This window comes from Malus sylvestris, chromosome 17 (genome assembly GCF_916048215.2).
Source record: "Malus sylvestris chromosome 17, drMalSylv7.2, whole genome shotgun sequence".
In the NCBI taxonomy this organism is placed as follows: Eukaryota; Viridiplantae; Streptophyta; class Magnoliopsida; order Rosales; family Rosaceae; genus Malus; species Malus sylvestris.
In genome coordinates this window covers 24424372-24451410 of record NC_062276.1, presented here as the reverse complement: position 1 = coordinate 24451410, position 27039 = coordinate 24424372, and the positions used below count along the sequence as shown (strand labels likewise).

The window sequence follows — 27039 nt, the reverse complement described above, 5'->3', positions numbered from 1 at the left end:
ATTACGTTTTATGAGATAACATGCTTATTGAGGTTAGTTTGAATTATTACTATTTTTTCTATAACCCATGTTCTTTATAGGATATCTGATGGATGGCGATATAATATTTGAACATGTTTCAAACACTTCTTTATAGTATAGATGATGGATGACTTTATACTACGCAGTTGCTTTTCAAATAAATGTATGTTCAATAGTTTTGTACTTACCTAGTGGTCTTTATTCTGCTATGGGGTGATGGATAGATTTCGTCCTGGGCGACGGTAACGGTGTTGGCATAGGACTTGAAGGGTTTTTCCTCTGGTAATTAGCCCAGGGACGGGGAGCTGGCACGGGGCCTGAATATGATTTTTCTCTGGCAATTGGCACAGAGACGGGGAGCTGGCATGGGACCTGGAAGGATATTGGACATTCACTAGTGATTACGATATATATGAATTATGTTTTGAGACATTGCACAACATGCTAGGTTTCGAAAAACCTATTTTTATCATGTTATATGAGTTTTCATAAAACCTGGGGGTTATGATGTTGATAACTGTTTTACTATATATATATATATATATATCAACTTGGTCCACTCATGTTTGTTGCGCCCCCTTCAGAACTTAGAATCAAAGCATACAATACTAACATTAAGACACTTCCGCATCGGCATCTTTGAGTCCTCTCGGTGTAGGACCCATTCTTTTATTGATTCAATTTTATATTATTTATTTTAGTATTATAGTTAGTTGTATGCTCTGAACACGTTCCTTAAATACATATTTATTATATTTAAATTTATAAGTCATATTTATTCCTTGTTTTTAGCATTTTCATTCAATAAATGGCTTTCGTCACCCTTGGGTTTCGGCCAGCACTTGTCTGTCTTATCACATCCCGACCCGGGCTCGACTCCACCATAGCACGATATTGTCTGTTTTGGGCCCTAACCATATTCACTGTTTTGTTTCTGGGAACTCACACGAGAACTTCCCAGTGGGTCATCCATCCTAGGATTGCTCTCGCACGATCTTGCTTAACTTCAGAGTTCCTAAGGAATATGAAGCCAATAAGCTCCCAAAAGGCCTCGTGTTAAAGAATTTGAGCATGTACATATAAGTCATAGATGATCCACTCCCCTAGGCAATATGGGATCTAACAATCCACCCTCCTTAGGGCCCGTCGTCCTCGTCGGTACGCGCAAGGGATTGGCTCAGATACCAAATTGTCACATCCCAACCCGGGCTCCACCATATCCCAAACTCAACTTCGCCGTAACACGATATTGTCTTCTTTGGGCCCTGACCACACCCTCACAGTTTTGTTTCTGGGAACGCACACTAGAACTTCCCAGTGAGTCACCCATCTTAGGATTGCTTTCGCACGATCTCGCTTAACTTCGGATTTCCTAAAAAATCTAAAGCCAGTGAGCTCCCAAAAGGCCTCGTGCTAAAGAAGATGAGCATGTACATATAATGTATAGAGGATCCAATCCCCGACGATGTGGGATCTAACATGTCTATCCTGGTGTTCGAGAAATATCAAGATCAGGGCGTGTCACTTTGAAATTGTAAACATCAAGTGCAACAGGGGAGACTCCTACTGGGACTTAGCATTGCAAACAGATAGATGCAAAGCAGAAAACCATATTCAAGGGAAATTACTTCATCAGCACAATCATATGATCTAGAATGTTGAGATTTACTTACCAAAAACCATTTCAAGTTTTCATGGCCCTTTGACAACTGTACCAGGTTCAATACTGATCGCCAAAGGCATGCCTACGAAAACATATGGCTTTCTTCCAGCCTGTAAATTGGACATGTATTGAGAACTTCCCACAACATTTTACTTACACTCAAGATTAGAAATGACTTCGAGCCATTACCAGGAACTATTCTAGGGATGTTTTTACATAGAATAGGTTCATGAAAAAATAGCACCTGTAAAATAAAGCATTACATTTCAATTGGAGATTGTTCAAACAGTTAGGTAATCTTTCAGATGCTAACTTAAGTTGTAACTTATTAACAAAAACGAGTAACTTAACTAAGAGTATTAAATTTTGTTTTGTATTAAAAGGAGACAGACGTCTCAGATACAAACCGTCTAGAATGTTTCTAATTGTGCCCTTTGGACTCCGCATTGATTTCAACTCAAACTCCTTCATTCTGGTCTCGTCTGCAAGGTACGTATATGAGAAAATGAAATTAGATGAGACAACATTTAAATGTCTAGGCAGAGTAGATAGATCATCTTATTGCCAAGGAAAGTATCTGAGCAGCCATAATGTCTATCGTAAAGGATTCAAGGGCCTCGTGATAATACATACAAAACAACATTACAGAAAAGCAAAAACAACTAACCAGGGGCTATTGTAGCACATTACACATCAACATTGTGCCTACAAGGCATAAAAGGTTAAAATCAAACAAATAGAAAAAGCGAAAACTAACAATTCAAAGGTAAGAAATACAAAGACACTAACAAATTCTGAACCAAACTACTTACTTAATAGTGGCTTCAACACTCTCTACTGTAACTTTGTCATCGGTCCCATCACGGTTCAAAATCCCTAAAGCAGAGTACTTTATATCCAAGTCAAGATAGAGAATAATAAGCAGTAATAACATACAAATGAAAAACTCGGATTAAATCAAATAAATTCTACAACAAAAGCATCAGTAAACTGAAATTCACATTGAAATGTATATCACACTTTGCCTTTAATCGTTTTCCATATGATCCTCGTCCTTACATCACCTAATTGACAAAATAATACCACAATTAATATAGTACACAATCACAAAATCCAAAATTACAAAAAATAGCTCCAATTCCAAATAACGAGAGAACTTATGGAGAATAGATAGGATGGGAATTTGAAGAAAAATGATGAAACAACACCAACAAAAAACAAATTATCTTACCCGAATGAGAACAGATGACGTTGAATTCGACCTTCTAGAAGCAAAAAGAAAGAATTGAGAGATGACGAAACAATTAGGGATAGGGAAATGGGAGATTTGAGAGAGGAAACAAGAACCATAGACCCTTACCTGGTTCAATTGTGGCTCAGCATCAATGGTTATGGCAAGAGTGGCAGATAAGGTTTTAAGCTTTTGAAGAGAGGGAGATAGACGCAGAGCGAGAAGGAGAAAGGCGGAGAGCTAGAGGGAGAGTCGAGTGTCTGGGTCTCATTTTAATTTCGGAAATTTTATTTAAACCCATTTAACATTTTTTTACACTTAACTTAAATTTTAAATGTTAATTATCTATTTTACCCTATTACATAATTACTATTGAGTACAAAATAAAATTAATAATAAAACTCAAATTTATCAATAAACCCAAACACTATAATTAAACCCTACGATCACTCTTTGTTTATCCTACGTTCATTCTGACTAAAACCCTAATAACTCTCATAGAGAAAAATAAGTTTTTTTATTGATGGATTGTGATTTTGAAGTTTTGAATCCTCCAACCAAGGTATAACTCAATTTATGAATTTTTTTTCTCTCTGATCGCATTGTTAACCACCTCTCTAATTCGAGTTTTCATTTCTCACTGTACTGATAAGAGCGAATTAATCCACTCATATATCACCCCAAGTCTACGGTATATAATATACCAGCACTCCTTAAATGATTGAAAATTGAATCAGAACAAGGCTGCAATTGCAATATGATATGATGGATTACAAAGTCAATGGATGAGCCAACCGCTGCCTTATCAAATCACTTTCATATTTTCGATCTCCTTGCAATCCAGAAAGTCGTCTGCAACCTAACCAGAAATATTGCAGATAGAATTCTAAAATGTTCATCGTTTCATGTAAAGCATATATTTTGTCCATGAATACGCCCGCCAGAAAAGGTAGGATACAAAAATAGCAGAATCAGTTGTATGCTTTGTGATCAATAAGTTAATTTCACTGCTCATCACCACATAATCACATGAAGGATGGGTCCACTGAACGCCCATCTTTAGGATCAAGCCTATTTAGATATTAACTTATGAAGCAATTGCTAAAGAAATGGGTGTAAAAATAAATCCACATATTGAATTAGGTTTATGGGGGTATTTTAGGTATTAAATTTGGGTTTAAAGATATATTAGTAGTTTAGTTAAAAATCAAATGGGTGCAAAGAGTAAGTTAGGTGTAAAAATAGGTTAGATGAGTTTAAATAAAATTTCCCTTTTAATTCTTTTTTCTTTTTCGCTTTTAGCGCAGAACAAAGCGCCAAATCTAAGCGCGCAGAAAATTTTAGTGAAATTTAATATCTATTGCGAGGGCTGCCTTACATGTTGCACAGAAGGTGTTGCAAATGCCATGTTTTCTTGTAGTGATTTGTAAATTATGTAGTGTGTCATTAATAGAAAATAAACACATTAGTAAATATTTATTTTATAATTCAATCATCAACAATCACGCTATATAGTTTACAAAATAGAATTTAAATATGCAATCTTATTAGCATTGTCCATAATTAAAGGTTTCTTCACGCACATATTTAGACTTGGAGACAGACACACAAAATCAAGTCATACCTTACTGAAATTTCAATTAGGAAACCAGGGCTGGACACCTGGTAAGAGTTTTAAGATTTATTTCGTCGTGCAGGATACTCTTTTTCCTTAGACCAGGTACTTCGGCAAGGTTTTATCGAGGCCTAATATGCACACTATCCTCAATTTGTTGTCAGTTTGTACTTGTATTGCTTTGTTTGCAATGAATATCAAATATCATATTTCTATCAAAAAAAAAGTTTTGGAAAAGATTGATTTTATAAACTAAAATAATAAAAACGAATTTAAAATATAAAAAAACAATTAAAAGATTTGGTAAAAGTAAAATAAAATAAGATAAAATAGTTTTTGAAAATCAAATTGTAAAAGCGCTAGGATTTTGACATCACCTTAACAATTTTATGTAGTTCTTTCAATTATTTATGACTTATACATGCATATTTTGAAGGTTAGGTTTTCCTACAGTATGCTCTACTTGGACTCTCAATTTAGAACGTATATCAAACATACAATCCATCAGTGACATTCACATCAAATTTAAACATGCAAGACTCATTAAGCTTTATGAAAACCCTTTTGAAAAATCATGCAACCCTTAAGACGTGGTATTCATCATAAGTGAAATACAATTATTAACCAAAAAAAGCCTTCGTCAATTTCAAGGAAAACCTCCGACCAAAATTGCATCAAACTACTTTTCTAAATATCTAATGTTGATCAAGCATTAAGACAAATAGATAATTTCAAACATGATGATTAATAATTCAAAACTTGCCTGCATAATATCAAAAGTAAATTTAAAAGAAACTACATGTTCTTACTAAGGCTCATGGCCTTGCCCTAGCAAAAGGGATTAGTTACATATAATCATAAAAAACTATTATTAAGAACATGGATAGAAAACACCTTGTAAATAAATTTGAATCGTCACAAGCTCTCTAAGTCGAATTCTCTAAAGTAATGCATTGAGAACCCTAATGGCTAATTAGCCTTATTCCTTCCTACAAAAGGTCTTCTAAAAACTAGCAAACATAATAAATTAAGAAAAACCAGGAAACACAATCCTAATCAATAAAGGGAAATATGTCCAACCACAAAATAGCCACGTTATGCGCCTTAGACACCTCCAAAATAGGCCTCAGATGACTCTTAAGATGTTCTGAACATATTTCTAGAAGGGCCCGTTGTCAAAAGACACCATCTTGAACGCTAAAAAGCCTAAATAAGCCCAAAATGTCATTTTGACAACTTTGTGCATTTGCCCTTTATTTCACCGCCCTAAATTAACCGCTTGGTAGAAAAATCTGAAACTTTGATAGGAACAAGTTGAGAGACTAACGAACATCCTCCAATTGGAATCACTCCAAAATACATCTATTTGATACTTTTTTCTCAAGAGAAATTTGCATATCCTACATTGAAAATATACTTCAAAGTATCAAAATTCTCACAAAATAACGAATAAATTAATACTAAGATTAGGGTAAAATATATATTATAATATCGGCTTATCAAGCTAAATCTCTTTTGCTAGCACTAGGGTGTACTCTTATAATGAACATCTTACTCTTTTTATTTTATATTAATTTTAGTTACTTTCCATGTTTAATAATTATTATTGTGCTTGATTGTTATCAAATAACTAGCAATTATTAGTATGAAGAACTAACTTGTGATTGACATGTTGAGTTTCATAAATAGCTTCTCATAACATTTACCATAAATTATATAGTCAAATAGACATGATAGGTTATGATTTGTGCAATTCTTATAATTGTCTGTGACCATGTTTTAGAAGAACCTGGATTGCGTGATGAGGATTGTGAACTAGTTTGTAGCAAAAATTACCTTTCAGATTCTTTAGCGCAACGTCAGAAGCATGCTTGATACCATGTTGTGGCCAATTTACTAAAGGGAGAAAGAGAGAGGGAATGGAGAAAATTTGGTGTATGAAAATTGTAGGACGTTATTTCCTCATTGCCTTTATCTATAGTAAACCATGAGGAGCAAGTTTCACTCTCTAAATAATACAAACTCGAATAAGAAAGAATAACTAGAATAAAGAATAATCTTAAAGGCAACATACCTAGGTTTACATACTCACACTATGTGAAATATTAATTACAACACCCTAAAGAATGACTTAGATTTTTTGCTTCATAGTTTTGTCAATCTCATATTTAATTCCTTATGAATGAGGATCCTTTCCGGATCCTCTTTGTAAGGATCTTGAGGATCCTCAAATTGTGTCTGTTCATCGTACATCGTGCGATTAGAAATCATTTTAAATATTTTTATTTTAAATTAAATATAAATAGTACTTGATGAAAACTGATTGCACGATATACGATGAACGGACACGATTTAAGGATTCCCAAAATTCTCATAAAGAGAATCCGAAGAAGATCATTCTAGCTAGATTTATGGGAAAACTATCCAAAACACCCAAATAGGTTTGCTTTTAATCATCAAGACAAAAGTTTTCAAAAATCCCGATGCTACCCTTCAAACATATGTACAAAATTGGCCAAGTTCATGTGGTCTTCACCAAAGAATACATCCAAAAGAAGAAAAATCAGGACTGACACTTTCAGATTACACATGGATGCAAAAGTTAAGGTGGCAAATATTGCAGCAGCTAAGACAACATGGATTCACATGACCTTCATTAAAGCAAAGACAAGTCAGCCAGATTCCAGAAACAGTGTTGATAGCTTTCAAAAACAGTGTGCTGTCACTACTGAAAAAGTTGTAAATAGATGAAAAATTATTTTGTTGTTTAGGAATAAGGTTTTGTATATAAGGGAGCTTTTCCTCCCATGCAAAACACATGAAACAACACAGCAAAGACACACCATACTACCACCATCCTTCAATCCTCATACACTCAAGCATCCAAAACCTTCCTAGCATCATTTGTAAACATTTCTTTGTAAACACTTCTCTTTGTAAACATTCTATATATCCATAAAAGTTCAAGTGTACATATTCAAGCAATCTCCAAGTCTTAAGTAAGCTTTCTTTTCTTTCTCTAGTGTGTTTGTCTAATTAGACTTCTAGTCCAAAACAGTGAAACACTATTATAGTTATATTATTAACTTACTAAACTGACGATCATACTTTGTTCGAGCACTCTGTTATAGTTGAATGTTTGCCATACAAATAACTGGACATTAACCAGGGTACCTCTAAGTTCTGCGTACCTCTAAATTCAGCCGTTAAGGCCTTATACTTGTACTGTGAGTGGCCATCATGCTAAAACATGTCGCGTTCCATATGCAAGGTTTTATATCTAGTTGTTATAATGGTCATTCGACTATTTAACCGAGCCTTGCTTTGCGAATCTGGTATCAGAGCCAAGTTTAGCATTTTAATAGTATAACTATAATAGTTAAGTACCTTGAGGACGAAAGTCATTGATACAACTTGTTGGTACCATATATTGGGCCTCATCTTTGGGCCTCATCTGTAAGCCCATGATTTATGTAAAAGGGGAAGGAGCCCTTATTCTATAAAAGGGACTCTCCCTCACCCTCATAAACAAGGTATCACCTTCACTAAGATCCAGAAAGCCTCACATCAAAAGGAAAACAAAAGGTCTCACATTCACTAAGAGATCAAGAAAGCCTCATTATAAAATAGAGGGCAATACCCTCTCAGCCAAACAGAGAGCAAAATGGCAAGGGCTGCATCCATAGAGAGCTCCCTTACCGATGTATTGTAATCCATACATTCATTCAGTGAAACAAAATCAACATCAATGTGGACGTAGCCCAAACATTGGGGTGAACCACGATACATCTTTGTGTTCTTGTGCTTTTGTGTGATTCACGGCCGGATTTACGTTGGTTCAAGATCCTCCGGATTTTGTGCATCAACATTTGGCGCCGTCTGTTGGAAACGAAATGAAAAGTTATGTCGATTCTCTTTCATTTTTTCATCTCACCACCGTGAAACCTCACCACAATATCCACCGTGAATCTGCAAAAACCCAAGAACCAAACAACCCAACATCCACACTCAGAGACACACCCATTCAATCTACAGAGAGAGAGAGACAGAAGAGAGAAAGATTTTAAAATGCAGGAATAAAATTGCAAATGCAGATTACAGCCAGTTTTACCGAAGCGGATAATCCTAATGTAGCACGTCAAGTCCCAAGGGAATCTCGACACCGCCGCCTACACCATCACCCCCGACAAAAAAATCCCATTCACCCAAGAAGGCCTGGCCTAGGCTCAGCTCGCCGGCGTCGAGATCCACCGCATCGTCTTCGACGCCACTGAAGCTGACAGCCCCAACTGGTGCGTCTGCTTCTACGTCTCACCTTAAGAGCGGACACGCTCCAAGCTCAGCTAGATCGGACGGTCATTCTCCAAGAAACGTGTGATCGAGGTCCGCGAGGAGTGCCGAATATGGGAGCAAGATTTCAGGAACTTCCAAAGGCAAGAGTGGATGAAAGCCATTAAGGAGACCAGGGAGTGATTTGGTCGGTTCTTCTACCGATTTTCGGAGGGGGAGTCTGCTGCCGACGTCTACGATCACGTTTCGAATTCGCCAACGTCTCTGATCATTTCCTCAATCTCCTCCACCACAACGTCACTCCTATTTTAGAAACCAAAAGTTAGGCTTGCTTACTGCTTCGACTCCCGCATCCCTTCCAGTTTCGATGGCACTTTCTCGAAAACTTGTTCAGCAGCGGAGCTCTGAAAACTGCGTCGTCTTCTTCTTCAAAACATTCTGATTGATCTAACTCTTCATCGCTGCTTATGACGATGTAGTTGTCGCCAGTATTGCTTTATGTTGAGCATTGCCTTATGTTGAGTACTAGTTTAAGACATCTAGTCACTTCGGCCCTACATGGATTGGATTTGAAGTCTCCAGCCAAAAGACTCTCTTGACTGAAGATTTAAGGGACTTTTGTTGGTACCATATATTGGGCCTCGTCTTTAGGCCTCATCCCTAAGCCCATGATTTATGTAAAAGGGGAGGGAGCCTTATTCTATAAAAGGGACTCTCCCTCACCCTCATAAACAATATCTCACCTTCATTAAGATCCAGAGAGCCTCACATCAAAAGGAAAACAAAAGGCCTCACCTTCACTAAAAGATCCAGAGAGCCTCATTATAATATAGAGGGCAATACCCTCTCAGCCAAATATAGAGCAAAATGGCAAGGGCTGCATCCACAGAGAGCTCAATTGCCAATCTATTGTAATTCATACATTCATACAGTGAAACAGAATCAACATCAATGTGGACGTAGCCCAAACATTGGGGTGAACCACGATACATCTCTGTGCTTTTATGCATTTGTGTGATTCACGGCCGGATTTACGTTGGCCTAAGATCCTCCAGATTTTATGCATCAACATTTGGCGTCGTCTGTGGGAAGCGACACGAAAAGCTATGTCAGTTTTCTCTCAATCTTTCATACCTCCACCGTGAATCTGCAGAAACCCAAAAACCAAACACCTGCATAGTCACTGCAAAACCCATGTCTTCCGCTTCAGCTTCCGGTCACGGCAGCATCGATGGAAACACAGACACAGAGCTCTCTAACTCCTCTCTTTCTCCCTCTAAATTGAATACTCTGCATCGTAGCGTATATTACAACGCAGACATTGCATTTGCGTCCTCAGATTTCAGCCGCTAATCGAATCGGATCTGTGAAATGCTTGCTCATTTATCTCTCTTCTCCGTCTAATCCGCGGCCTTCCAAAGATGATGATCTTTAGCCCTGTAACTGTCGGCCAGCATTCCAGCTGAAAAATAAGAAAGCATGGATGGTAGCTTCCTTACCATCCTCTCCAGGTGGGGGCTGTTATTAACAAGGTGCTCAACGTTACAATTCTTCCTATGTCCCTCGCCTGGTTGCTTTTCGTTCTACCAACCTATCTCTTCATCAAGCTTTTCCTCTCCACTGCACGACGTATTTTTCCTGAAGACGTGGCCGAAAAAGTCATACTTATTCCTGAAGAAGTTATTTCCGTCGGTGTACCACAGAAAGGAGAAGGACAAGACGACGAACCAGTACTGTCAGTATGATAGTCAAACGTTGACCATGTTCACATCGTCGCTGTACTTGGCTACTCTCATATCCTCGATTGTAGCCGCCACCGTGATGCGTAAGTTTGTCCAGAAACTGTCCATGTTGTTCAGTGGTCTTCTGTTCTGCGCTGATGCTATCATCAATGGCATTGCCGAAACTGTCTGAATGTTGATTCTCAGTCGTATGTTGCTCGGTTTTGGCATCGGGTTCTCCAATTAGAGCCTAGGTCGCAAGGAGACAGAGCTATGGTGACGAAGGACATGCGGCATGTGTCGTAGATACGTCGGCGCTGTGGTTGGTGAGGAAGAGAGGGTCCGAAGTACTGAAGATCAAATGGAAGCGATATATTCCCCAGACTGAACGTGCTCTGCAAGTAGAGACCATGTAAAAGTATCCCAATGCGGGACCCGACGCCCAAGCCTTCTTCTTGGTCTTCCGTATCTCTGCACAATCCTCAACTGCATCATCATCACATCCCTTGAGAATAATGGAGAAACTGCATTTTCTGAAGGAGATCATTTCTACCAGACTTATCTATGTTTAATCATTCCAACCCAAGTCTCCGACCAAAAAACCCGCCAAAGAAGATGCCCACCAACAATGAAACTTTCATCATGAAAAGGTTTTTCTGAAAAAGTCACGGGAACAACAAGATAAGATTTTTTTTTATTATTATTTAATAGTTTATTATTATCTTGTGTTGATGGATGCTTTACAGTATGCATATTCTTTGAGGAGACCACATCATTTCTATCACACTTATATTTTAGTGCACAGTTAGCAATATATTATTTGCTTTCATGATATGTGTGCATATAATGCGGCACCTCACGATAAATAAATAAATAAATAAATAAATATATATATATATATATATATATATATATATATATATATGATCTGATAGTGTGGTACCCTACAATATTTGCTTTTCCACTACTGTTGTGTGCTTATTATGCCGGGTCATGATGCATACACGTCATTACTACTATCATTATTTTATTGTTATATAAATTGCATTACTGCCTAAACGAACGGGGTGACATGTTATAGTACTATGTTTTTCATTATTATTAATGGTTTATCACATGACTATTTTCCATAACATGTGGCAAGTCTGATCAGATTATACCTTTTATTATTTGAATGTTAAGGTGACATAACTTTGGTGGTTCATGGCACGAATTTTACTGATCAACATTGTTGCTGATTAAAACAACCCAATATGCGAACCCAACAAGCGGACCTGAATCATGTCGAGAATCAACTCATACTGAGTGCATGCTGACATAAAGTACATACTTGCAATGAGGAACACCACGAGCCGAGCCGCCTCGCAACGAGCATCGCTTCTAGCCGAGTAACTTCGCAACAAGCATCGCTTCCAGCCGAGCAACCACCTCGCCACGAGCATAGCCTCTAGCCGAGCAGCCTCGCAACGAGCATCGCCTCCAACCGAGTAGTCTCACAACGTATAGTACCTCTAGCCGAGTATTACTTTATGTTGAGCATTGCCTTGTGTTGAGTACTGGTTCAAGACATCTAGTCACTTCGGCCCGTACATGGATTAGATTTGAAGTCCCCAGCCAAAAGACTCTCTTGACTGAAGACTTAGAGGACTCATGTTGGTACCATATATTGGGCCTCGTCTTTAGGCCTCATCCGTAAGCCCATGATTTATGTAAAAGGGGAGGGAGCCCTTATTCTATAAAAGGGACTTTCCCTCACCCTCATAAACAAGGTCTCACCTTCACTAGAATCCAGAGAGCCTCACATCCAGAGGAAAACAAAAGGTCTCACCTTTACTAAGAGATCCAGATAGCCTCATTATAATATAGAGGCAATACCCTCTCAGCCAAACAGAGAGCAAAATGGCAAGGGCTGCATCCACAGAGAGCTCCCTTGCCGATCTATTGTAATTCATGCATTCATACAGTGAAACGGAATCAACATTAGTGTGGACGTAGCCCAAACATTGGGGTGAACCACGATACATCTTTGTGTTCTTGTGCGTTTGTGTGATTCACGGCCGAATTTACGTTGGCTCAAGATCCTCTGGATTTTATGCATCAACACAACTGATATCACACTTGTTTATTTTGTATGAATAATAGATACTATTGTCCTTGTAGACTTTGTCTACCACAATCACCAGGTATTTATTGTCCCAGACACCCATCTATAATCCAAAAGAAATAGCAGGACCTTGAAGAAGCAGAAATTTTATCTTGGTTATCTTAAACATCCTTCATTTATTTGTAAATATAATAACACAGAAGTGCATCATAAAGTTTTAGAAACAAAAAGAGCAACATATCAAGTTTTAGAGACCTTGAGAGAAGAAAGAGAGTTTCTAAGAAATCAGTTAGCCGTAACTTTAGAGAAAGGTAGACTGTAGTTTATAATAGATTATCTTAATTTAGAAATTAGTGAACCTCAAAAAGGAAAAATAATCTTAGACCAAAATAGTTTAGTTTGTTATTTTCCATTGAGAAAGCATAATCATATTTTGCATAGTGAAGAAAATCCACAAGCCAATAGTATTGTAGATTTTATTATTAGTCAAGCAGAAAATATAAAATTAGAAAATAATAAGCATAATCATTTGTTAAACTAGTTGTTAGAGCATTTTCAGAAAATTTTCATAAACACAATTAGATAAAATTTACACTATATTACATCTCAGTTAAAAGATAATAATAAAAACATTCAAAGGTTTCCTAGCAAAAGAGAGATAAAAGATAGTAAGCCGAAGCAAGTTGAACTTAGATCACTATAAATAGTTGAGCAGTTAAAATTAGAAGTTAAAAAAATTCAATTAGTGCAAAAAGAGTTGAGTAAATAAGTAGATAGGTTGCATAATAAAATAGATAAATTATTAGTTTAATGACCGATTCTAGAACTAGCAGAAAATATATCCAAACTTTGAAAGAAATTAGTAAGTTGGATAAAGAACTAGTAGGTTTAACAGATTTTTCAACACGAGTAGCCAGTAGTAATATTTCTATTAGGCAAAATAATTTAATTATTCAATTAGTTTTAAGTTTAGCTGAAAAATTAGATCAAATTGAAGAACAAATAGCATAAATTAACCAAGTTTTACATAATGCATCTTCATCACTTCCATCATCTTTGCTAGATAAATTAGAAAATTTAACTTTAACTACAAATAGTAATATTAGAAGACCTAAGCTAAATCCTTTGGATAATTGACACACCCCAACCGAAGTCGAGACATGTTGGCCATCACGTGAGCGTGACGTAGCCTTGTGCGGAAAGCGGAAACGATAAAGAGTAAGGAAATAAGAACAATTTAAAACTAAGCAACTAGCAATCCCAATTAAGAAAGGATGCTAGTGAGAGTCTAAGTGCATAAATACACTTTCAGAGCAATAAGAAAGTCTAGTTGCAGTCAAGTAGGACAATTACTAAGATACAACACCCGAAGGGGAATCCTACTTTTTCGGATTCTGTCAGAACACTGTTGGATTCCTCGTGGCCACCAAATTCTGCTACCTAAAACCTGGAGGGGCGCAAAACAAAGTTGAGTGGGTCAGTAAAACACATTTACACGAAAACCTTATTTTCTTTTGAATATACTAACCCTTCGTCATAAAACAAGTATATAGATACTTTCCCATAAATAGAATACATAAATATGTATATATCTCAAATCATGCTCAATAAATCAAGATTCATATTTGTATATATATATATATGACATGCCCAATAACATAAAAATACCAAAAGTAAGCCAGGTGATGCAATTCACAATAACCATCTACTAGCCAAAGTCACCTGACGTGATCTATACGGCGGAATCTAGAGCTCATCTCAATCACAACATCAATCTCATATCTCATCATATAAATCATCATGTATACACGTCACATATCTTATCATATCTCATCATGTATACACATATCTGCACACGAGTCGGAACCACCTCACGTGGTCTGACCGACAAGACTGGGTGTAAAATAATAATACGCTCTAGTGCTACGATCACGTGAAGACTGTGCGATAAATCGCAGGTCACCTACGAGTCGAACCTACTCAAAGTGGTCTATACGACAGGACTGTGCACCTAACTTGGATCCAAGATGAGCGTGTGGTGCAAGAGGTGAACATCACGTGAAGGACTGTGCCCCTAACTCTGGGTGGAAACACTAACACCAGGGTGCAGATTAATGAGCTCTAATATACATCTCAACATCATCATCATCATCATCATATCTCATAACCATTACTAGTATAATGTACTCACTTGTAGCTTACCTGGGCCTCCACAGCACCATGCAACAATATGCATAATTATGCTAATGCATATACTAAAATGTGAGGCATATATGACATGGCATTTAAATCACATTTCCTTTAAATACGTTTTCCGGGAAAAAACGTCAAGTGTGTGTGTGTGTATATATATATATATTGAAAAATAACTACCCACTTACTGATATGTAGTTAGGTAATAACCTCCGTGCCTAGCCTGGCTACGCTCGTCCTCCGGATAGGTCTCGCCTATAGGAGAAACAACTATATAAACGTCACTTTAATGCGCATATACCAAACTATGTAATAACTTTTCATACATAGCTCAAATTGGGTATATGAATATACCACAGTGACCTACCAAATCTCAGGATCGTCCTCATAATTTTAGAATATTTTTCTGACCACCCATGCACCGCCACGCGCCGGCCAAGGCATGGCAATACGCGCCCTCATGCGCGGCCACTTGACAGGCGTACTGACAGCGTCAGTCAACGCCATCAAGTATATACCAAGAATATTCTGTTAAGTCTTAACAGAATCTGTCTAAACTAACTGACGGCGTTGGAATATTCCGTCAAAATTGATGGAATATTTCGTCATCCCTACCATTGAATCTCCGGCGACCGTCGCTGACTTCGGAAACTGGGTAAATCTTTAAAACGCTTATTCTTCTTCATTTCTTCACCATTTTACATGAAACTTGAACCATTGGAAAGCTGGAGATGAGAGGAACGACGTTATACCTATTTGAAGCCTCGAAAACAACTGAATCATGCCTGAGCATGCTCGATAATTCTGGCCCAACTTGTAGTGCTTCGATCTCAGTCCTCCGACGTCCAATTCACTCCATTTTTCTTCTCCAAGCCTCACAAGGACTTCCTAAAGCTTCCTATGTCCTTAAAATTCCCTAAAACACAAGGTTACGTGTGCATGAATAGTGACAAAATACAAGCTAGGGTTTCCACGTGAAATCGAAGGTTTCCTTACCTGAAAATGGTACCTTTGAACTCGTATGGTCCTCACGAACACAATGGTTCCTTTTCCACTTCGATCCATCACATTTACAGGGGTTTTGGGTCTCGTCCATACAAGAGAGAAGAGGGAGAGAGAGAGTAAGTCTGAGAGAGAGAGAGTACGAGAGTGAGAGAAAGAAAGTGAGGTGTAGTGTGTGTGGTCCAAAAGTCACCAATCAATCACCACCAATATCCTTTAGTTCTAATTGGTCTAAAAAACTTAGGAATTTAACATAGTAGTCCACTTCTAATAGCATGTCACACACAACACATCTCAACGCCTAAGGGCATTTTAGTCTTTTCACATCAACGATAATTGTTTCTCGGGACGGGCTGTGACAATCTACCCACCTTATAAAATTTCATCCTCGAAATTATACACAACAAATACATCCACTAATAATCATAAAACAAGCGTGGATACATCTTTCTCATCCGATCCTCTGTCTCCCAAGTAGCTTCTTCCACTGAATGATTTCTCCATAACACTTTCACCAAGCGCACTGTCATATTCCTTAGTTCCTTATCCCTCCAATCCAAAAGAGTCACTGGTTCCTCATCATAAGTCAAATCCGGATTAACTTCCAAGGGTTAAAGAGGAATCAGATGTGAAGGATCTGAAACATAATGTCGAAGCATCGAAACATGAAACACATCGTGCACCTTGGACAACTCTGGAGGCAACTCAAGGCTGCAAGCAACCTCACCGACTTGCTCAGTGATCATATATGGTCCAATGTACCTAGGACTTAACTTTCCTTTCTTTCCAAATCATACAACACCTTTCCAAGGTGATAGCTTTAGAAATACCCAATCACCTACATTATACTTCTGATTAGTGGCATGCTTGTCTGCTAAGCTCTTTTGTCGATCCTGGGCCGTTTTCAGGTTAGACTTAATTACCTTAACATTTTGAGTAGTCTCGTCCACCATCTCAGGGCCTACTAAAACTCTTTCGCCAACCTCTGACCAATATATAGGCGTGCAACAAGATTTCCCGTAAAGTGCCTCAAATGGTGCCATATCAATACTCGAATGATAACGGTTGTTGTAGGCGAACTCCATCAAATCCAAACAATCATGCCAACTATCTCCAAACTGCAGCACTGAAGATCTCAACATATCCTCTAATGTTTGAATAGTCCCCTCAGATTGTCCATCTGTCTGAGGATGATATGTCGTACTATAAAGTAATCTCATACCAATAGCTTCTTGGAATGCTATCTAGAACTTGGAAGTAAATCTAGGATCCCGATCCGAGATAATATTAACTGGCACACCATGGTACTTCACAATCTGTGATATAAATAACTTAGCTAATCGGCTTAATGAATACTTCTCCCTCACTGGAATAAAATGCGCTAACTTAGTAAGCCAATCAACTATCACCCAAATTCCATCGTAACCATTTTGTGTACGAGGAAGCTTGTACACGAAATTCATTGTAATATTTTTCCATTTCCACTATGGAATGAGAAGTGGATGCAACAATCCAAAAAGTTTCTTCCTTTTTGCTTTAATTTGTTGACAATTGGTACACTTACTAACATATTCAGCAATTTCTCTTTTCATACCCGGCTAACAATAAAATGGTCGAATGGTATGATACATTTTAGTACCTCTAGGATGCATCGCATAAGCTAAATTATGTGCTTCATCCAATATTGCTTTCTTAATTCCACATCATTAGGCACATACATCTTATTCCATTGCATAAGCATGTCATCTGATTCTCTATCTCCGAGGTCTTTGTTTTCCCCGTCGTTTCTTGCCTCAATTAATTCTTGAATTTCTTCATCAATCTTCTGGGTATCGAGTACACGATCCACTAAAATTGGTCTGACCTATAAATTAGCCAATAGAATTTATTCTCGTTCTTTCACTTTAAGCTTCACTCTAGTAGATCTCAAATCCGCATATGAGAAATATGGCAAGCATATCAAGCATTAATTCTCACTGGAGTCTTCGTAATAAGTGCATCAGCAACAACATTTGCACGATCACCCTGGTCGTGCAATCATAATCACTAAGCAACTCCATACATCTTCGTTGCTGAAGATTAAGGTCTTTCTAAATAAATATATTGGAGACTCTTATGATCCGTAAAAATCTTGCACTTTTCACCTTAAAGGTAATGTCTCCAAATCTTCAAGGCAATATAATGGCTGTTAATTCCAAATCATAAGTAGGGTAATTCTTTCCATGAGGTTTCAATTGCCGTGAAGCATAGGCAATCACCTTATCATGTTGCATCAACACACATCCAAGACCATTCAACGAGGCATCACTGTAGACCACAAAATTATCACTATCATCTGGGAATGCTAAAACAGGTGTATGAGTGAGATAATACTTCAGTTGCTGACAACTTTGCTCACAATTTTCATCACACTCAAACTTAACCTCTTTTTCATCAACTCGTTAATGGCAATGCAATGACTGAAAAATTCCTTAACAACCGTCTATAGTGGTCTGCTAAGCCAAGAAAGCTCCGTACCTCAGTCACGGTTCGCGGTTGTTCCAATTCCTCCACCGCTGCTACCTTTTAAGGATCCACTTGAAAACCTTGAGCAGATATCGCATGTCCTAGAAATGCCACTTGATTCATCCAACATTGGCATTTACTAAACTTGGTATACAACCGATGTCCTCTCAATTTCTTTAATACCAAGTTAAAAATGTCGAACATGGTCCACTTTCGACTTAAAGTATACTAGAATATCGTCAATGAAAACAATAACAACCTGTCTAGATATTGCTGGAATACTTGATTCATCAAACCCATGAAAGCAGCAGGCACATTCATCATTCTGAATGGCATCACAAAAAACTCATAAAGACCACAACGAGTCTTGAAATCAGTCTTAGGAACGTCCTTATTGCTAATCTTCAACTGATAATAACCAAACCTTAAATCAATCTTTGAAAACGCACAGGCACCTCCAAGCTGATCAAACAATCATCAATGTGCGACAATGGATAACGGTTCTCAATCATTACCCAATTCAATTGCCTATAATCAATGCATAGCCTTAATGTCCTGTCTTTCTTTCTCACAACAAAACTGGGGCTCCCCAAGGTGATGTACTAGGTTAAATGGAACCTTTATCAACCAATTCCTGCAACTGAATTTTCAATTCCCTTAACTTAGTAGGAGCCATTCTTTAATATAAGATATGTACCTGGAAACAAAATCAATAGTGAACTCCACATCTTTGCCTAGCGGTAAACCAAGTAAATCATCCAGAAACGTATCGGAAAAATGTCTAACCACCTTTACATCTTCCACACTACTAAGAGTAACATCATTTAGCACTACATGAGCTAAGTATCCTTGGCAGCCTTTCGATAACTATCTCTTTGCTCTCCTCACATCAGAAATAACAGCATGCCTCACTCCACCTTACTCACCCATAAAAGTAACCTCTGGTAATCCGGGACGATAGAAAGTAACTGATTTCCTGTAGCACTCTATATTGGCACGATCATAATGCAACCAATATGTGCCTAGAATAACATCGAAATCCACCATATCTAATGGAATAAGACTCACTGGCATAACTATATCTTCCACCATAATTGGACACCCTGAATAAACACAATACTAACATAGGATGACCTACCTGCTTAACGAATCCAACAAATAAGTTATTAATATTACGGTCTGCAACCCACAATACTGATAACTCACTGTTGTCTCGATAAGTAAGTAACAATTCTCGAGGGTGCAATATTACCATCTTGCTCCTCATTGGGAAATACATATGCATGCCTCGATCGTGCTCGTTCATTACTTTCTTTGGCAACATCGTCAATAACATAAAATTTCTACATCATCATCAATTAAAACTCTAGCAAAAAGACCAAGAATGATTAACGTACCCCTGATCAAATCCGAATGATTCTGAGCATCTTACAGTGATATGTGATTCTGAGCATCTTACATCATAATATATCCATATGTATATTCCTTGCACATAATTATTGTGAATGCTCTGGAATGTAAGAATGAACGCAGAACACAGCAGGTAGGTTCAGGTAAGTGTATGGTATTAGTTGAACTGATGGGTTTATGGTATGACTACATATATGTTTTAAGTAACTCCGACATGGTTGTACAGGCTACAATAGTAGGCAACTCTGGCATTGTCGTACAGGTTGCTTATGAGTCGTACATGTGGTATTAGATGCATTTAAAGCTCATAAACCTGCACCTCAGTGTTAGTGCTCCCGCCCGTGGCCAGGGCACAGTCCTTCACGTAATGTTCACCTTCCGCACCATACGCTCACCTTGAATCCAAGGTAGGTGCATAGGCCTATCGTATAGACTACTATAGGTGGTTCCGACTCGTAAGTGACTCTTCACGTGATCGTAGCACTTGAGCGTATTCATTTACACCCAGTTCTGTCATACAGACCACTACAGTGGTTCCGAGTCGTGTGCAGGCGTAATGCCGTATAGGTTAATATAGGTGACTCCGGCTAGATTGAGATATGAGCTATAGACTTAGCCATATAGGCCACAAGAGGTGTATCCCGCTGACATATCATTTACATATGTGATGAGATACGAATATGTCATACAGGTCACTATATGTGACTCCGACTTATATGCTAGCAATGATTAATGAGATATATGAGGAGATATGGATAGGTCGTATAGGTCACTAGAGGTGACTCCGACTTATAAGCTAGTATATGTGATGAATATGTGATCAGCTAGCATATGTGATGAACATGTGATGAGCTAGCATACGTGATGAATATGTGATGAACTAGCAAAGGTGATGAATATGTGATGAGCTAGCATATGTGATGAATATATGATGAGCTAGCGTATGTGATGAATATATGATAAGCTAGCATATGTGATGAACTAGTATACGTGATGAGATATAGATAAGTTGTACAGGTCACCATAGGTGACTCCGACTTGCGTACTAGTATGAGTTATTAATCACATGATTATTTGATATTGCTGACGAGATGTTGTATTGTGGTATATTTATGATATTTTCTTGAAATTATACAGGTGTTGTAGCAAGAGGTTATAATGTTTTATATGGGTTCTATTAAAATTTTATTTACAGGGTCACTCACATTAGTCTAGTCTTCACCCTCCAGGTCTTATTAGCTGAGCTTTCTTATCGTTGAAGATTCATAAAGATTCTTAGTATTGGAGATTATTTCAAGGGGTACGATTCTTAATCCACTCTTCTGTACTTGTTTATGCTCTAACGTCATGTGTGAAGTGGGTTCATTCTCGTTCACCGATGCACTCTGGTATTTAGGCACTCTTAGATTTAAATTTATTCACATTTTCTTTTCACATCAGCACACCTTATGGCTTCGTCACCTTCCAGGTGTCGGCCAGCACAACTCGATTCGGAGTCCTAGTGGATATTTCGGGTCAGGGTGTGTCATTAAGAGAGGTAACGCTAGAATAGTTTATAATTACAAGAGATTAAATGATAATACATATGAAGATAGTTATAAGTTACCAAATAAGGATGAGCTTATAAATAAAATTCAAAAGAGTAAATATTTTAGTAAATTTGATTGTAAATCAGGATTTTGGCAAATAAGATTAGTAGAGGAATCAATTGAGTCGACAGCTTTTACTTGTCTAGAAGGACATTTTGAGTGATTTGTTATGCCATTTGGACTTAAAAATGTTCCATCAATCTTTCAAAGAAAGATGGACTGAATTTTTAAGAAATATGATAATTTTTGTAGTGTTTATGTAGATGATATTTTAGTACATAGTAAAAATAGAAATGAATATAGGAAACACTTGTAGATAGTTTACAAGAATTTATCAATAATGGAATTGTGATTAGCAAAAATAAAATAGCATTAGAAAAGCAAGATATAGAATTTTTAGGAATGTATATCAAGTCAGGTACAATACAATTATAAGATCATATAGCTAAAAAGGTCTTAGAATTTCCAGACAAATTAGAAGATAAAAAACAATTACAAGTATTTTAGGATTGTTAAATTATGCAAGAAATTTTATCTCTGATTTAGACAAAAAAAAATAGCAATATTACATAGTAAAACTAGCAAAACAGGACAAAAGTATTTTAATAGTGAAGTTATTAAATTAGTTCAAAATATAAAAGAAGAAATTACTAAACCTAAGCCATTAACATTACTATTAGATGATAGTTACAAAATAGTTGAAACAGATGCTTCATCATTAGGATGAGCAGTTTTACTATACCAAAAAAAACATAAGGAGTCACCAAAGTCTAACGAACAAGTTTGTAGATATTCATCAGGAAAATTTAGTGATGTACAGTCAAGATTACCATCAACAGATTTAGAAATTTTAGGAATAATTAACTCTGTTGATGCACAAAATCAGTGAGAACTTTGGTACAACAGAAAGTGTTAAGTTTGTAACCTTCGCTAGATAGCTCCAGTCACTAGTGTGGATAAGTATGTAAATGGATAGAGACAGGGAAGCAAACACAAGATATACGTGGTTCACCCAGATTGGCTACATTCATGGTGTAGAGGAGTTCTCATTAATTGTAAAGGGTTTACACAAGTATATAGGTTCAAGCTCTCTTTTAGTGAGTACTAGTGAATAAGTTAGTACAAATGACATTAGGAAATATTGTGAGAGAATGATCTCTATTTATAGAAGAGAGTTTCTAGTTTCATTCTGACATTGACACGTGTCGTGCTGTGATTAGCCTCTGATGTCAACACATGTCGCGTTATGATTGGCCTCTGATGTTGACATGTGTCATGTTGTGATTGGCCTCCTGGTTAGAGGAAGACTCTTGTGGGTCTTTGATGGTATAATGTTGATCGGTGCTTAGTAGTTTCGGGGTTGGTCAAGTATGGTACAAACAAACTCACTTGAGGCATTTTCTTTATTTTTAAATAATGAAGTATTTACGATTAGAACAGATTGTCAAAATATAGTTTCTCATTATAACAAGATACATGTTAATAAACAGGCAGCCTGAAAATGGGTTAATTTTGTTGATTCAATTACAGGAAATGATTTTAAACCAATTTTTGAACATATAAAATGTAATGATAATACATTAGCCGATATCTTATCAAGATTAATTTGTCGAACATGAATGGAATATCGTGGATCATCATCCTCAAATGGCACAAGACCACATGGCAGAAGAGCACACTTCAATAACATAATGATGTACCATGGACCTCCACCATTCAATGGATTCCAAAATAACATAAGTAGACCAGCATCACCACCAATACCAACTTTCAACTTTAATGGCAATATTGTTGAAGGAATCAAAAATCCAACTCTGAGGTATAGGTCAAGAGTACCAAGGCTTTCTGATAGGCAGCAGGTTCTCCTAGATAATTTTTGGAATATCCAAATCAAACAGTCAAACATGAGGTTAGGTCATGAAAAATTAATTAAAGCCTTAGAACAAGAGTTTGATAGTTTTAATTTTAGTATCCATCAAAGCTAGCATCATATTCATTCTTTTGAGCACAACCTTCAAGTCATTTCTAGGGACCATGAGTCATTAATTAGTAAGTTTACCAAAATGAACCAAGAACTCCAATCTCTTATAATGCAACAGAAGGCAAGTGATATCCAGAAAAGAGAATTGAAAATAGGTTTGGAAACTAATCAGCATAAGAATAAAGAAAAAGAGGTTATTGAACTCATAGAATAAGAGGCTAATGAGCCCATAGAAGAGATTAAGATTGAGCTCTTAGAAGAAGACATTAAAATGGAGCAGCATCAAAATAATGAGCAACATCAGCATGTGAGTGACAAAGAAACACAAGAAAGATATGAAAGTTTTCTTAGGAATATATCTTTAGACTTAATAATATATGATATCCTATTAGAAGAAATTTCAAAATCAAAATTAAGAATAATGCTACCAGATATGCAAAATGAGATCCTAAGCAGAGCATCACAGTCCATGAAAGAGTTACAATTACAATGTGCTTTGTATCATTCCATCTTTAATCCAAAACCAGAGATGGATATTATTACAAAGATGTATGTACAGAGAATTGTATTTGTAAACCAGATGTTAGCATAGCTATGGCCAGGATTAACATGAGAGATTTTAGACTATGACATTTTAGTTATGAGCATCAGAAAAAGTATAATGTGGTAGAAGTTACCCGGCCTTACTATTAGAGTTTGGCTATCTTGATAAAATATTCATTAACCATATTTCCCAACTAGAATCGTTTCCTAAAAAACTTATAAAAGTAGCAGAAGATTATCCAGAAAAGTGGAAAGAAATTTGCATAAGTTTTATTAGTGGTCCTCCAGATTGGTATGTACATATGCATAAGGAGAAAGCCAGGCATATAGTCCTAATTAATGAAGAGTCCTTTAGACTATACCCCACCTCTACACATAGGTGGACTCCTTCATACAAAAATATTCTAAAATTTCGAGAGATCCAAATGCTAGCCTTAGATGAGTTAGAAGATTTTAGATTGATGTGGTGTTAGTAGCAGAAGAAGAAGAAATGTATATTTACAGCAAGAAAATGATCAGTCATCAGCCCTATTGGAAGCCTTAAAATTTCAAAGAAGAAACAACAAAAATATATTATAAGGTGAAAGAAGATAGAGAAAGAGATGCAGAGCTAGTAGAAAGCGATGAACAGTACTGGAACAATTTGACAGAAGAAAAGCTGCATAACATCGACAACATGATAGAAGCATGAAAAACTGGCAGTAAATTAGCATATGTTGGATAGAATCATGTAAAATAATGTATTTCCAGACAGAAATGTCAACATCATTGTGGATCCCGCTGCAATAATAAAATAATGGCATAAGAGTAAATAAAAAAAAATCTTGATCCATTATGAACTTTTCATACACAAAATGTCATTTTGATTAAAAATAAATAGTGTCAGACCATTTTCATTAACACTCCCTAGATTTATTCCTATCATTGGTCTTCCAAGCAAATAGGGTGACACATTGTAGATTTCGGTGAAGGTGCAGATGGGTACGTGGCACAGTAGTTCGCATTGGTTTAAATCAGTTTATTTTAATTACTTTTTATATTTTCTCACAAAAGTTGTTCAATTTAATGGATGTTCTTATTTTTTAATTTTCTATCTTGTAAATAGTTACTTTATTTAATTTTTTTTCTTATTAAAGGCGATATTTTGTGTTAAGCTACATTAAAGAGAGGATTAACTTGTCTTTTATCTCTATTATTATGAAGAAATAGAGTAAAAATGGTAAATCATTTGTAATACCAAAATTTACTCTTCCCTTAAATACATATTAAAATTAAGGGTAAGTTATACAAAACTACTTCAACTATGAGCAGGAATGGGCCTACTCATTAGCCAACTAGAATAAAAAATTGATTACTTATTGATAAATTAATAACTTTTTATTTAACAATTAAAATTATTTATAAAAAAAAATACTCACTCCTCCTTTCTCCCCATAATTCGTCCCACTTCATCTTCCCCTCACTCCCTCCTCTGTCTCCCTTCTTCCTCGTCTTCCTTAAACATAGCCAAATTTGTTTTGTTTTTACTCTCCTTCCGTACCCCCACCGACCCTAGTTGAAAGCGATGTCAGCGTCCTGGCGATTGAGAGTGATGTGGACGGAATCGGCAAAGGTCTCAGGGGTGACGGAGGCAAAGAAGTCGACATAATTGTTGAGCGAAATTGGTGGATGTCGATGGGGCCGGCGGGGAAGGGGCGGTTGATCTCCATTCGTCGCCTTCGAGTCCATCAATTTGGACTGGCGAGTTCGTCATATCAGATTGGCACATATTTTACCTGTTCGCAAGGGCGGAGCTACCATAGGCCTAAAGGGCAGATGCCCCCACTGAGATTTTTCTGGTTCTGCTTAAATCGATCTGGTTGTTGAGTTTTAAGTGTTTGTTTGTATATATCTTTTCATAGAGAAACAACACAAGAATACAAAATATATAGGGCAAGGTGTGATCAACACACAAATCACCCTTGAATCACTCCTACACGGCAGCTCCATAAAACAGGGAGCAGAAAAAAGGTAAGGCAAAAAGCTTCTAACAACCTTAGAAGTATGGGAAAGAAGATAAAAGATTTAACTAGAAGTAAGGTGACAACTACACCCTAATCATCAACCTAACCAACAGCTCTGGATACCCACTCTTACTTTTATTAGACGATATGGGGTGACTGATGCTGCACTGTGCATACTGATGTTGCATATGAAAGACCTACTCTTAACTTTCAATATTGGTTATGCAGCAGTAGAGCTGGGTAAAAAAAAAAATCAAAAAAAGTAAACGAAACAATGTCGTTTCGTATGTGTTTGAAAAAAAAAATATGTATAGTGGGGGATCTTTCCATCCCTGTTTCATTTTTATTTGCCTTTGCCAATCAGAGAGCAGCGTGGTGCTGCTCTGCCCCCAAATTCCCAGCAGCTTGAAATAGAACGGAACCGGAGCAAAGGTGTTGTTCCCAGCCAGTGCACTGCAACCACGCCAGCAGCCAACCACTCCAGCCAACCACTCTCTCGCCAACATATATATATTTAGGTAAATTTGTTAATTCCTAAATCTATAATCCATAATCCTAATTAATTATTTAAGACGAATTTTTGTTTAATTGGTATAGAAATATAGAATCATATGGTAATGCACCAATATGGTTATTAATTATTGATATGAATTCTACACTTATTGATGAATGAATTATGAAATTATGAATTCTATGAATATGGGTATACATTTATTCATATGATTAGTTGAATTAAATGTTTATTTGTTGAATAATTTGTATGCTTATTGGTATTGGTTAATTGAATTGTTGGTTGAATTAGTTATTAGGCATATTAATATAGTATTTAGTAAATTCTTAGTAAATTCTTAAACTTTTTAATTATAATTTTATTGTTTAAGGATACCCATTCGCACAAATCTCTAGCTTCATCCCTGCCCGTTCAACCGGGAATTTCCGGTGTTTTGACTCCCTCCCTGATTCTTGTGGAGGCTGCAACGAAATGATATGGTTTTCTTTGAAACGGCAGTGGATCGATTCGAATGATGGTTGGGAGAAATCGAACGGTGGTTAATGGAGAACCGGACGGACGGAGACAGAGAGGAGAAGGTGTAGAGGTTGACACGCGTCGGGGAAGTGGATCTGTGATGGCGATGGTTGCTTTGCGCTAATTGTAGTAGCGTCGGAG

At 37.0% G+C, this 27039-nt stretch overlaps 1 long non-coding RNA gene and 1 pseudogene across 1 annotated transcript; one reads left to right on the top strand and one right to left on the bottom strand.

Annotated features, from left to right (window-relative positions):
- Positions 1-1582: 1582 nt before the first annotated feature.
- LOC126612020 (uncharacterized) lies at positions 1583-2598 on the bottom strand. Its single transcript, XR_007618947.1, has 4 exons — positions 2497-2598; positions 2352-2389; positions 1874-2166; positions 1583-1794 (listed from the first exon to the last, which is right to left on the bottom strand). It is a non-coding gene; the product is annotated as an uncharacterized LOC126612020 (long non-coding RNA).
- Positions 2599-8598: 6000 nt separating this feature from the next.
- Positions 8599-9132, top strand: LOC126611906 (phosphoglycerate mutase-like protein AT74; annotated as a pseudogene).
- The last annotated feature ends 17907 nt before the right edge of the window (positions 9133-27039 follow it).